A 14,764-nucleotide genomic window follows, 5' to 3' on the forward strand; every position below is an offset into this window, starting at 1 on the left:
TCCCTTGCCAGTTCCCTTCATCCTCAGTACTCCAAAGAGCTGAGTATTATCAACCCCTGCCGTTTCATCTTAAAGCCAATGCATAGCACTTTGCAAGGGCAAATTCCAGTGAGTAACATCTGTAATTTATTTCCTGCAGTTGATTGTGGGTATAAAATTCCAAGTGCAAATGATCTCAGTAACCCACCAAAGATTTCTCCGTTATAAAAAAGAAACACGAGATTTTTCTGTTCTTGCTTTTTTCAGACCACCTCATTTCATCCCCAAGATTATATACATGATTGGCAATCAACCTTGAAGCATCACAGAAATATTTTACTCAGTCTTGGCTGCTTGTCTTTTATTTTACTCTTATTTTTAAGATATTTTTGCTTTTTCTTTAAACATTCTGGCTAAAGCGTATATAGAACAAAAGATCACATATTGGGAGTTTGGCTTTCATGGGACACATGGGAGTGTCAGGTGTACATTCCCTCTTTGACACCATTTTGTCACAGTTAAGTGATGATCATTAATATCTCCTTGAATGAGACTTCATGGAAATTGTAGTTCAGAACATGCAAGCAGCTCATTTATGGTCTAAGAAGTGTTGCCCTGAGACAGTAGTTGACTGACACTCAACCATTTTCGTAAAATGCAACTTACCTGCTACTATTAGACACTGAGATTTGACTTTCTCTTTTCATTTTTGGCACACAACAAACGTCCCAGCTCTATTCTATGCATGGATAATCACAAAATTTGTATTTAACTCTCGTTACAAACTTGGACTATAAGACAAGTTTCTAATCGAAATAATTGTTTAAGATTATTACAGTGATAATTATTGCACTGATAATAACAATTTTCATCTGACAATACATTAGCTCCATATGGAGATAAACTGCAAGGCCAATGGATTTATCATGATAACAAAATGGAATACTGTTAACTGACTGTAATTTTTCCATCCATGCACAAAGAAATCTCCCATTGATTTCATTGTCTTTTGACTGAGTGCTAGTAAGAGTTTCCTCTCCATATACATATATAACCAGATTGAATCCAAAGTTAGTTTGATATCTTTACTGTTGTTATTATGCAATTGTCTAAACAAGTACAAAAAGTGTGTACCTTTTCTTAGCACTGTAAGAGTAGCGCTTCTGGCTTTGAAAATGCCTTTTAGAAATAACAAACTGCAAGACAACTGTGAATCTATTAGGATTTTACAGGGTAGATAAATAAATGGGAGCAACAAGTCCTTACATAACTACTATTTCCTGTATGCAGCAACCCAGAAGAGATGGCTGTATGTCCATGAGATGGCTCTGTGTCCATGATCTTCCACCGTTAAACCAAAGTCTTTGCTACTGGTGATGCAAACTTTGGCTATTACAGCTCCAGCCTTTGATTATCATTTTGGGCTGTATCAACTAATGTCTTTTATCCCTGAGTTTTACTCTCATTCTGAAAAGTATCCAAGGACACTTGGTCAAAAGAAGGATTTTTCACAGTGATATGTTTTTGTAGGGAGGCAAATGTACAGAACTGAATTGTTAAAAATCTTCAGCCAAACTGTCTTCAAAGAGCTTTGCATCAGACCATAACCCTTTACTTAGCAGCCCAAAAACTGTTAAAAAGCCTTAAGGTTTTGTTTAGTTCATCTGCTTCATCTCTTTCCTGAGGTTTTAAGCTGTGTGTTTATCCCTGTGCTGTTTTTCTTACTTGTCTTCAGACCATATCTTTTTAAAAAATTAAATAATCCAGATCGAGAACACTATAAAATTCTTTAGACGTTTTGAAAATTGTAATGGACGTTTATTTGCTAAAAAGTACATTTGACACCACAAGACTAACATTAATATGCAAATCAGTGGACTATAAAATTCGTTTTGGTGCCTCCAGGGCTGTATTTTTATAAATACAGAAACGTAATTATGCATCCTCCAGAGAACTAAAAATAATTATACAAATTTATAACAAAGCCCAAGGCAGTGTCTCCTTTTAACTGTCTGTTTTTAATATCATTTAAATCTTGTTAAAACTTAATTACCAATTCTCTTCTGTAATAATTTAGGTGGAAGATCTGAGATCTAAGATCTAAGCTTGCTGTTTGAGAGAGAGAACTTCTTCAGAGAAACAAAGACACCAAGGCACAGATTGACAAAACAGGACAGTGCACAGAAAAACGTGGTAAAGGAAATGCCACTGTAGATGATGATGATAATAGATATATTTATTAACATCCACGTGAAGTGAAACTGAGCTATGTCTTTTATGATGGTAATATAAGTACACCAGCATATGTATACACCTAAATATACATATACACAAATATGTGTACATGTATGTGGTAATTTATTCATTCATACTGATGTAGCTCAAGCTGGTATCCACCCAGAGGGTACTCGAGGGACCAGTGCTTTCATTCTCAGTCCCTGTTTCCCAGCTGTTCTCAGTCTGGAAGGTGATGGCTGCTCGGGGCAGCTGTAAAAGTGAGTAGCTCTAGATTCAAAGCTGGCTTGGCCACAAAGTTTAGACAATGTTTGGAGTGGGCACGTTTAATGTTTTTCTACTGTTTGAATGCTAATAGATCCATGCTTATTTTTAAGGCTACATTTCAGAACAAGATAATCAATTCTCCATAACTGTTAGAAACAGGTACAGTGGCAACTGTATGTTTGAATTACAGGCATGAGGTCAGGGAGAGGGCCTTGGCTTTGTACCCCCAGTAAAGCACCTGGTAAGCAATGTAAAGCAAATGTTGGATAGTCAAAACCTATTTCTTTAGACTGATTTACTGAAGATTCTCCACCCATACTGTTGTATTTGTCCGTCCAAAGACCCCAGCAATGTCATCTCTCTTTGCATTAAAGGTAAGGCACAGAGTAGAGCATATGGCTTCTCTGCCTTGAGGTTCCACCTTCCCACCCATCTCCCCGCAGGTTTGCCTTTGCTGCCAAGATGAGGAATCTAGAAAACAGGGTAGCTTCTTGACTTCCTCCATCAGTGATAAAGGCCCCATCAACATGGAGACTGCTGCCTCGGGTCTTGTCTTTGTGTCATGTTTGCCAACCAGTGTTTAGTAACAAGTGTCACTGTCTGGTCCTCTGCTTTGAGCTAGAACACGTTTCTGTTAGCCTCCACATCCAACTGAAAGCAGCTTTGCGTTGATTTAATTCACCCCTTTTAGTATGACCATACTCACAATGAAGGATGTGCATCCAAACTTCCAGCTATTGCACAATTGCCACTGGGCATAAATTCAAGTGATTTGGCAGTGTGTCTGGTTGGGAACCAATTCTGCTTCATTCTATCCAGCGCATGCATTCCTTTTGATTGAAATGCCAGACGTTTGTTAGAATTACTGATGCTGGTGACAGCCATCTTCATAGCACTTCTCCATGCTTTCAGATTGTGTATTCATCGAGTGTTAATGGAAATAAGAGATGCAAAATATTAGAGAATGCAGTATGTTACAGATTTCACATACTTGCCTTATTGAATTAACAAATAACCTGTTCATTTGCAAATATATAAATTCATCATATTTGTGACTGACACTTTGTATGCCTCAATTTTTTCTAGAGTGTTAACACTTAAATTTTAGGATGCCAAAATTATGTTTTTATTTAACCACATAGACTACTCACAAATCTTGTAGCTTTCCTGTAGGAATGGTATCCTTCAGAGCTAGAAGTATGGAATATATAATAAGCTTATTTAATTTGTAAAACCTTGAAATTTAAATCAAGTGTTAAATAGGCTGTCATTTGCACCTGTGCAATTGAATTTGAAGTTGAGGGGTTTCCTGAGCTGGACTAGGTTGTAAATAGGTTAGTTTAATTGGGCTGTGAATACATTTGCTTCCAGTCATTGTTTGCCATGCAGCATGACCACAGTAGGTGTGAAAATGGAGGTGTGAAACTTTCCAGGGTGTTGCTAGTCAGGCAGAAATTGCCAAACAGCAACAAGAGTCTGAATATGACTTTGCCTAAACTGACCCTGCTCTTAATTTGATTTTTTTTTTCCCACAGGTTGTGAGTTCTGGATCTATACTTCTTACAACTGAGCTTTGTAGTTTTCTTGTCAGGCTTCAGGTAAACCTGACAGAATTGAGAACTGTCCTGAATTACTCAAGTTGTAACCAACGTGAGACAGCAGCGTGGGGCCTTGTGGGGCCAGGGGAATAAGTCCGGAGGACTGAGGCTGCAAAACTGCAAAGATATACCTGGAGAAGGTAATTGAAAAATTGGTGTGAGCACATTTAAGAAATCTGATTTATTTGAACGGTCCAAATAAATGAGATTTTATTGCTAGGCATAGGTTTTCTAGTGATATTTCAAGAAAATATCAAAGATCACAGAAATGGCAGGAGCTTGTAAAATTCCAAAAGTGTTCTCAAGTTAATTGCAAGCCCCTTTGCCATTTTATTTCTGCAAAATGTGACATATTTAAACATTGCCAAAGAATATGCTTCTTAAATGTCAGTATGTTTTTAGGAAACATAAAGACTCCAGGATGTATGACAAAAACTAAGATTCCCCAGATGAGTGCCGCAGAAAATCTTTCTCCTAAGAAGCCTGAGAAATTTCAGTCTGATACGTACTATTAATGCAATTCTGTGACAGCTCTTGAGGGCTGTCATTATCAGACTTGTTCCAACTGGACAATGTCAGACAACCCCAGGCAGGCAGTCATAGGAGGAGGCACTAACACCTAGCCAGCACGTACGCTGTTCTTGCTGTGCCTTGGAGGCTACAATTCACAAATAATGTCCATGTGTGAAAGGGGGAAAAAAAGCTCCTGTTTGCTCTGCTTGAGGCTTGGGAAATATTAACTTTCAGCATTCTGCTGAGCAGCGGGTGACAGCAGTGCTGACATCCCAAAGAGGTAGGTAGTGGGAGGTGTGCAGCATGCCTGTTTACATTGCCTCATCTCCTTCGTGCTGGATTCCTCTGTGGCACATCCAGTCCATTGGTCACCAAAAAATAAGATATAGTGACCAAGAGGAAGTTGCTTCAAGGGAAGGATTAATTTCATACCATGTAAGAAAGATGGCTATTGATACTGCATGAGGGGAACACTTATCATGCTGATGAATTTCATGTAGCTGATAGTGTCAGGCACAAAATGTTTAGTTTCAGCATTGCATCCTTTGCAACTCTTAAAGCTCTGAGGTCCAGTTGGATGGCATGGGTAGGTGGAATCCTACCTACTCTGTATCAGGTCCCACTCCCCAGTCAGTCTGTAGCATCTCTGATGAGACACAAATTAGAGTAAGGCCCCAAACCCTTACAGTTTATATATATATGTCAATAACTGCTAATTGTGGAGAGAAAGGGGGTTCTTTTTTCATTAATGCTAATTGGATCTTTAACATACAGGTACTAAATTTCCTGGAAGATAAATGATATTCTTTATGCCCCACATCCCTGAAGGGGAAAGTGCAAATGTTTCCAGAAGTTTTCCTGGGAGGAAAAATACTGTGCATTTCTTTTCTAATTGCCAGCAGTGGTGTAACTGCACAACCCCTGCAGACTGGTTAGGCTGAGAACAAGACTAGATGACACACTGGATGCCTTCAGGTGGGTGAAGGAACAGTTACTGTGAGTGGTGTTGTGACAGTCCTCAGTGGTAACACTGCAATCATAGTATAGCAGACTTACAATGTCAGGGCTGTGTTCCAGCCTCCAGTCTCTGCTCTCTTCTCCAGTTATGCACTGCCTAGCCCAGGTTATCTAAAGGTAAATGGCTGAAAAGTAAAAATAAAGAGAGTTCAAAGTACATGTCAGGAAAAAAAAAAGCTTCCTGTTATACTATACTACACACTTTAGTGCTAACTTAGGAAGTAAACATGACAGCTGTGCCTCTTTACTTTGGGAACTTGTAAAGGACAGAGCAATTACAAAAATATGCTTCACAATTCTAAGGTGAAGAAAATATTGATACTACATGCTTTGCAGATTGCTCTATCCCCCTTGATTCAGTGGAAAATCAGTCTTGTGATACTGGTCCTTACTGGTTTAAAATTGAGACTTAGGCTTGGGGGAACTCAAGTTTAGGTTTCAGCCTCTCCAGATATCACTCTGTATCTTCGAGAATATAACCCCAGTCTACCAGTAAAAAGAGTGACTGGAAATTTATTCATGGCCATACAAAGTAACATCATGCTGAAATTAAAGGTGAAATAACTGACCTTCTTATCTGACCATTCTGTAACAAAACTGCTGAAAGTCTTAAAAGGGTGTGAGCTTTTCAGCTCTCGGTCTTACATGCTTTAAGGCAGGGTCTCTGTAGGGCTGCAAACACATCTTTCTGCAGAATTCCCATGTGTGAAGCCAAGACATGCCAGGAAATCCTGTATGAATATCATATCTTGACTACTGCATATGTGGAGTTTTAGTTTATCCTGGGTTATTGATCATTAATGGTTTTGTACTCAGTTCTGTCACAGGGATTAGTCATGACAGTACTTGGAAGACACACTTTGATCCATCGATCAGTTAACAAAATAAGAAAAATCAAGTTGTTAGTTAAGCTAATGATCGACCTACTGGAGTTAATGCCCCATTTAGATTAAGCATTTAAAGGGTACATTTCTGCAAAGTAATGAATCTAAACTATTTTGTTACTTTGGTTTCTTACTGATCTGTTTAAGAAGAACAACAGTCCCTGGTGAATAAAAGAAAGAAATTATCGCATGTTTCAAGTGGAGTTCCTGTTAGTAAATCAGTCATTAGCCCAATTAAATAATGTTCATCTCCAGAGATGAAATGCTTCCCATATCCTGGAAGAGCTAGAATATCCCCAGGATCACAGACGTTTAAAACTATGATTGCAAAACACATTATTGAGATGTACAATATTTGCATAGTTTGCATGTACAATGAAAGCTTTGTGTTATTTTTCTTTATGAGGCTGTTGCTAGCAAATTGCTAGATTACCCAGAAGACTTGTTGAGATCAGAGAACAAGCCTGCATAAAAAGGTCATACCTAATACTAAAGATACTCAGCAGTGTGGGCTTAAAAAAGCAGCATTATCCATTTGAAAATAGCAATAGGAGCCATGGGAAAATAGTATCCTGCAGTCCATCTGAACATGCTGATGTTAGTGAGAGTTGCTTATGCAAAATAAAGGCCAGAATTGAGTATTATATGATATATATTTGCAGTTTTAATGAGGTAAAACTGTAATATACCCTCACATAGTCCTTTAAATTTTGTAATTCTTTTTCTTTTAACAAATATTAAAAATCATGAAATATGCAAAACTGTATTTTGCTTTCTATGTGAGTTCTTTTATTCATTTACTCCATATTAATGTATATTTAAGTTTCAGCAGTTAAACCTCTGCATACTGTACTTATATGAGGGAGATATGGAAAAAGCAGTAGGAGGCAGTTTATTGGTAAAGACCTGTATTTTCAGGTCACAAGGAACTTCAGTGAAGGGAAAGTTTGGAAAGAAGAACAGATAAGTGACAGAAAAACTATGCCAGTTAACATTTTGAATGGTTAATGAAAGTGGATTTGAACCATCTTTTACCACTGCTGGTATTTTGTGAATAAGAATTTCTGCTAAGTGCCCTTGAATAGTCCTCTTAAGTTTGTCATTAAATTCTATTTTGCTTCCCTTTGTAGCTGTAATGTGAACACAATACTGTCATCTTGCCTTCTCTAAATATTGAATACAGAAGAGAAAATGCTTTTCCACACTGAGCCACAACTTAACAGGCTGGTATTTTTTCTGGCGCATATTGAAATGCCTACAAGCTTCAAACTTGATTATATGATTAGTAAATCTAATACATTTCTTTTTTTTTCTTTAGGTAGATGAATTTCTCCAAAAGCATATTAATTTTGATAAGGAATACATTTCTGCCATTATTGTTAAAACTGTAAGATTATCTCAGTGACCCAGAGTTCAGTTCAAAGTTTGTGCAAGCAAAATTTCAGCTGCTGCTGGACACAGTGCTTGGGTTATTAACATCATTAGAGTGCAGCAGGTAGGAGTTAAACTGGTATAAATTTCTTCAGCTTTAGATTTAAAAATTTTTCTTCTTTCAGCTCTTCTTTTGTTAATGCAAAGAACTCACTTTAAGCTTATAGCCATTAAAAGGTACCAAAGAAAAAATGCTATAGATGTCGCAAATGATTCTTATACTGTTAAAATGGCTTGTGTATCAGGTCTGTGCTTCATTTGGAGGGTTCTGACCTTCCAAAAATAGCTCAGCAGAATGGTGTCTGCACAGGGACCCAGAAGGGCTGATGTTAATCCTGGTTCTCTCACTGATCTGCAGGGTGACCTTGCACAATGTGTGTGCCATTTTTCCTTCTTGCTAAAATGAAAATAATACTTACAGCCTTTGCAAAGCACTTTCAGAGCAGAGCATATGAATCGATAACTTCTTCTTCTTAAGTATGTGAAATGGCAGAGAGGAAACTTCCCACTTGCATTAGTGCACTTTCAGCATTTAGAAATTTGAAATTATAAAGATTATTGCATGGGAGGATGAAGCTCAGAAGTGTTCCCCTAATCAATAAGTTGCCAGCTGGAATGCAAAGGAAAACAGCACTAAGGTAATGTACCACTTAGTGTAATAAAGAAAGAGTAAAATATGTGTTTTCAATGTGAATATGGTGGCTACCAGTGCAGTCATACTGTATTGCAGTGCTGATTTGCTTGCTTGGGCTGGTGTGGAATAGTATAAAATGTATATACAGTCTGAAATCCCTACATTCATTTTAGTAGGAAATCATTTAGATTTTCTGGAGAGACCTGTCAGTTTAGACAGAATAGGAAAGCTGGAATGTTTTGGCCATGTGTGCTTGCCTTGTTCTGCATGTGGGGCCTTCCTTTCCCTTCAGATGTTACTGTAGCCTCCTCGTGTACAAATCCAGCATGGGTCATCTTGGCACAGTGTGGTTTACAAGGATGGCAATAGGCCTGATATTCAACTTTTCTCTGTATGGCTGCTGACCATCTGCAGAATCTTTTTATGGTCCAGACAAGTGAACGAATTGTGCCTGAGTAGCATACCTAACTTGTATAATGTCTCTCAGGATTCTGTAACAGGTACTGCACAGGCACAGCATCATCTACTGTGCAGCTTAGGTGAGTCCTAAATAAAGTATTTTAAGCCATCTGTTTCATTGCATTAAAAATACCCTGATGATCTTGCACTGTTTGGATGGTCTTCAGGAAACTGTTAGGCTAAAGCAATTCCCCCTTGGCAATGTTTAACTAATTCACAATGTTTGCACTGTGAATTACAGCAGGTCCTCATACCTTTTGTTAGTCCTCCATGTACCAGAGCCCTGCTTCCTACTACTGGGCTCACAGGTGCTTTGTTCTCTCTGCTTTCTCATCACTGCCTGCCGAGCTCTTCGTGAAGGCGGAGACTTCAGGACTAGCACATGAGAGAAGGAGCTGGGCTGGAAAATCCATCCCTCTTCTTTCCCAGACAAGCTTTGAGCTTCAGGTCTGGACAAGGAGGAAAGCTTGTGCCAGTTACTGCCTGTACACTCTGGCTTGGTGCCCAGCATAAATCACTTGTCAGTCAAAGGACCAAAGTCTCCTCTACCAGCAGAGAATGGTGAAACATTGTCTTGGGAATCCAGCTGGAGTAGCTTAACAAATCTTCACTTCCAGCTGCCTCTTCCATCACCTCAGCTGGCAACTTCTGATGTCCCTCATCTGAGACCCTGTAGCAGGGCATAAGCACTTACAAACACTGCTTGGAAATGATCTGTGGGTGCTTTTGACTTCTCTAGTGGGTGGTAAGAGTGACGAACTCTGGAAAATATGTGCTGTTGCTGCTGGGCATGTTTGGGGGCACAAGAGGATTCTTGCAGGAGGTGCCAATATTGATGTCCCTCTCTCTTCCTCTCTCTCTGACACTCCTTTTCTTCCCCTTATTTGATGATTAATATCTCAGTAAGCAAGACCCCAGTCTTATTCCCACCCCACCATCAGGATCTTTCTCCTCCCTTGCAGCTGAAGCTGTGGCATGGATCAGAAACTACTTAGTACCTTGCCAAAGCAGGCTCCCAGAAATCTCCGTGCCAGCTGAGATCCTGTAGCCCTGTTGCAAGGTGGCCTTCGCAGATAAACAGAAGTAGCTTCCAAGCCCAGATGCCTCAGGAACTGTTGGCCATTGAGCAGGGCAGTGGGTGAACAGGGAAATGTCTGTTAGGAGAGGACTGACCTTGGCCACCGCCAGGACCTTCCCTGTAAGGCTGCTGTGGCGGCACAGGGCACGGCCCAAAAGCTGCCTGTGCCAGTTCCTCTAAATGGGGAGGCTGCAGCTCCTTGGCTCTGTGCTCTGCAGGCACAGGAGGCAGTATTGGCCATTTGCTCTCCATGCCTGGCTCAATCACCCCTTTGCCTTTCTGCTGGGAAAGAGGCATTGGGAACACAGGAGAGAAAGGCTCCTAATGATACAGGTAAGCATTGAAGACTAGTGGCCTTTCTTTGATTTTTCATTAAGAGTAAATTAAAGCCAGTCTTTTAATAGGTGTTGAAGTTGGTCCGTCATGAAGATTGCTTGAATATTCCATCCCTGACTCATGGACAAGAGTCAGTGGGTAGTTTGTACTGAGATCTAGCCCCACCCTTTCTATTCAGAAGTTCCCCTTACAGTTCAGTTAAACTGACTGAATGTGTCCCAAAACACTCTGTAAGTATCTAAAAATCTGGACTGCAAATATTGGGTTAGTGTGGGGTCATACTGTTAGATTATCTCAGTATAAACTAAAACAAGATTGTAATGTTTATCCATTTTGCTTGATAAAAGCATAAAAGAAAATTTGCCGTTGGGTGTGGTACAGTGTTTATGATTAAATGCTTTATTCATACTTGTATGTCAATCTATTAGTGTGCTGTTAATTCAAATGTTACTATGATGTATTTTATCGCCATTAGCACATTTATCACAGGTAGATGTGAAACTTAGACAAAGGTGTACATTCTCATTAATGATGAGCAGCCTGTTCATCTTACTAGAGTGTAATTAATGTTAGTTATAATACTTAATTTTTCACTGTTTGTCATGGTGCATATTTAGCATTTCTTCTGTCCTTTATCAATCTGCTCTCCTATCATATGAGTACATCAAAAAGATATATGTACGTCTCTGACCTGTTTTGATGCCTAATTTTTATACTGTTCCAAGAACTGGAATATTTTTATTCTTACACTGTATCCAGTACAGTTAGTTAAAAAACAGACTGTATCATGTTGTTCACTGTTCTGGGTTAGTGTTTTTTTGCATTAAAAACATAACCAAACAATCAAGTAAATTAGGGATGCAGTGAAGACACTGAAGATCGCTTGATGTAGTATTGTGATGTGCTTGTGTGAGGTTTTAATGGTCCCAAATTTTCTCCTGAATTTTCAGTTACATTTTTCGTACTACTAAGAATGTTAGTGCTACTAAACTTGTTGTGTAAACAATACAGCTATGAAAAGAATGCAAGCATGGTGTATCTGAAAAGTACACATTATTAGCTAAAAATGTGTTAGAACAGTTTATTGTTATACATAGCTTTGTGAATAATGCTGTTAGCAGTCATAAAGTCAAACTACAGTCAGTGGTGCAAGAGTGGAAGAAGTTACGGCTGATGTGTCACACAGCAGGTGGAAAACACCCTGTGAAGAGTTAGGTAAAAGGGTGTGACAAATAAATCTGTCTGTGCTGGAATCCTAGAAGTCCATACTTATGTATGGGCCCCAGGAATATCGCAACCGCCTCAGCGGAACCCTGGGCACCAAAGCAGTTTTATTTCTTGCTCATCCAAAATTCCCATTAAGCTGGACTGATCCTTCAGTTAATACTTGGGAAAATATATTGGGAAAAAATACTTGAACTGAGTCAACCAAGTGTTTCAGGTTTAGCATTCTGCAAAAGCAGAATTTTTCTCCGAAATTTTAAAGAACTCCCTGTGAGAGAAAACACACCTATTAATCCATTAATCCATTTTCTTAATTGGTAGACTTTACATTTTTAAGCACTTTTGATAATAATCAAGGTTAGAGGAATTAGCCATTATTTTCTGTGAGTTTACCTCTTTTGTAACAACTGTTTGACACAGCCTACTCTTCATGCCAGACATGAGGCTGACCACTTCACATCTCCACCATAATGAAATAGGTCTTAAACTTCCATTCAAGTCAACGAGGGTTCACCTTTGCAGCTGAAAAACTTAGAGCTATTAGAAAAAGCTTAAAATAGTTTTTTTGTATTCCTTGGGTTAATCATAATTTCCTTGTAACCCACCATGAGTGAAGTATAATGCAACCAAACACAGAGATTTAGCATATTTCAGTATGAAAAGTCAATTTGTACACAATCACAAGTAGGTATAATTGTAGATTCATAGCAAACTAAGAATAAAAATACCAAGCTAGGTTTAGGCATTCTAAACGAAATGATAGTTGAAGGTGCTCCACAGTGCCTCAAGTACAATAATAACCTGTAATGTGAACAGAACTGAGTAAAGTTTTCCATGGTACCAAAGCAATACTCCACAACGAGTTTTATTTCTACGGCTGCACTAAAATCTTTTCATTAAAAAAGAAACTCCTTCCTTTGAATTCTCTGTTGCAAAAAAAGACCAGGACATTTTCCATAATATAGCAGTACTCCTGAAACAACAGACTCTGCAATTCTCTTTCTTCTACCTGTCCCTGAGTCACTTGAACATAGGGAATTGCTTAAACAAAAATATTATAGAACTGCAAACTTGAGCTTATGTCAATTTTAATTGATAGAGAAAAAATACAAAGAAATGATGGAGTTGCCTTTGCCCTTTACAGCATTGCAAAGTTAGTTATAAAAACAAGCTGTAAAATGCACCAAAAAGGTGAGCATTTCACTCCATTTTGATTTGGCCATTTTGCTTTCAAAAGGAATTTATAAGAACACCCAGGAACAACGAGCATTTGAACTTAAAATGATCCAGGTTTATTTTTACTCCAAAAGAAGAAGTCTCAATAGAGCTATTGATTTTCTACCATTCATCCAATATTGCACAGAAAATGGACCTGACCTTGCAATCCCTAACGGAGACAAGGAAGCAGTCATTACAGTCATGGGTTACCATTGATTTTAGTGGGATTACTTGCATAAGTAAGGGTTTTCAGGGTATGACCTATTGTCCCATTAGCAGTAAGATGAAGCGTACGTGGTTGTGAGTTCCACTCAGTTCAGAAGGATGCAGTTTACCTTCCTGTTGTATCTCCTATGATTTTATTCCTGTGCGGTTAGTCTACATTATTTTTGTTTTCTGACTGACAGAGCTTCATCATGTTGTGAAGTGTCCCTGTCCTCCTTCCATCTGGAGCAGTTTTTTACTGTATCATCAAATGTCATTCTGAGCTCTGAACTAATCCCTGCTCTTATGCCTCTTTCTTCCTCTGGTTCTGTTTTCTATGACAAAAGTCACACTTTGGACTAGAAACTGTGTCTCGCTGTATTTTTTAATTCATTGGTACATTTTGCAGCTCTCTAGGGCCAAATGAGAATGAGACATTCTGCAGTAAACAGAGTAGGGGACAGAAAGCTAAAGCCTATAATCCAATTCTGAACCAGAGCAAGTTTCTCCCTAACCCTGGGGAGGCATCTCGTGCCCTACAGCCGCTGTAGGAATGCATCTCCAGAACCTCGCTGCTGAGATAGATTAAAAACCTCCTAATTGTCAATCTGAATATATCCACAAACATGTTATACGTTTGTTCTTATGAAAACCTTATCCTTTAGCTCAAACAGTTCTTCTCCCTCTTCTGTATTTGCTCGCGAATGTGGCTGTAATAGGGAGTCATGTCTCCTCTCTGCCTTCATGTTGTTGCATTACACGTGAGGAGGGCAGAGGAAAGGTGTGCCAGAAACAGAGCGACTGCATGTTTGTGCAGCACCTTGCACAGTTGCCTTGTCATGATTCAGGGCTCCATAGGCTGACTTTTTTCCAGCAGTGAATAATAATGACCCTCCAGAGTATGATGCCTGCTTTATTCTGGACAGATGCCATTAATTCAGTCAATTTTCATTGAGTTGCAAAGCTTTAGTACGAGAATACTAGCAATTGATTATTTTTGTCAGTGGTATTTTCAAAGAAATGAAGTAATGAAATGTACAGTATATTTCAGTTTGCAATGATCATTCTGATGTTCCATTTGCAATGGAAATGAGCATATAACATATTCATGTGTACAGATAAGGAAAATGACAAACATTAACAACCCTTGTTCTATTCATTTATAATATTCAGAAAAAAAAAAATCCTTCCATTCCGTAGTTTTTAGTTTTGTTTCAGCAGCACAATGCAAAACAAAAAAATATGAATTAATGGATAAAATATGCTTAATTACTTTCTAAGTAAGTTTTGCCTGAAAATGACTATAATCTAAACCACAAATTCTTTGTAAATCTATCTACTAAAAATAGATAATTCCACGCCAATTTTATTTTATCTTAATATATAGCCTTATATCAAAGATAAAATTGCCTGTGAAATCAAATAAACCTGTGTGTGTGTGTATGCACACTTACATTCTTGAGACCAAGCAGCCTTTGATGTGCAGCTCTCGGTCTGTTTAAGCAGACTGCGGTGTGTGCCTTATCAGTGTCAGTCAGTTTCTGCACAATTTAATCACCACTAAAAAGAAATGTTTTGCTCTTACGGATATAAAGCAGTATGCTGAAGGTAAATCAGTAGTGCAGCTCACCTTCCTTAAAATTTTAGACACAACCTGACGCTGCAGCTCTTTTCTGCTCTCATCTCA

This window comes from Cygnus atratus, chromosome 6 (assembly GCF_013377495.2).
Source record: "Cygnus atratus isolate AKBS03 ecotype Queensland, Australia chromosome 6, CAtr_DNAZoo_HiC_assembly, whole genome shotgun sequence".
In the NCBI taxonomy this organism is placed as follows: Eukaryota; Metazoa; Chordata; class Aves; order Anseriformes; family Anatidae; genus Cygnus; species Cygnus atratus.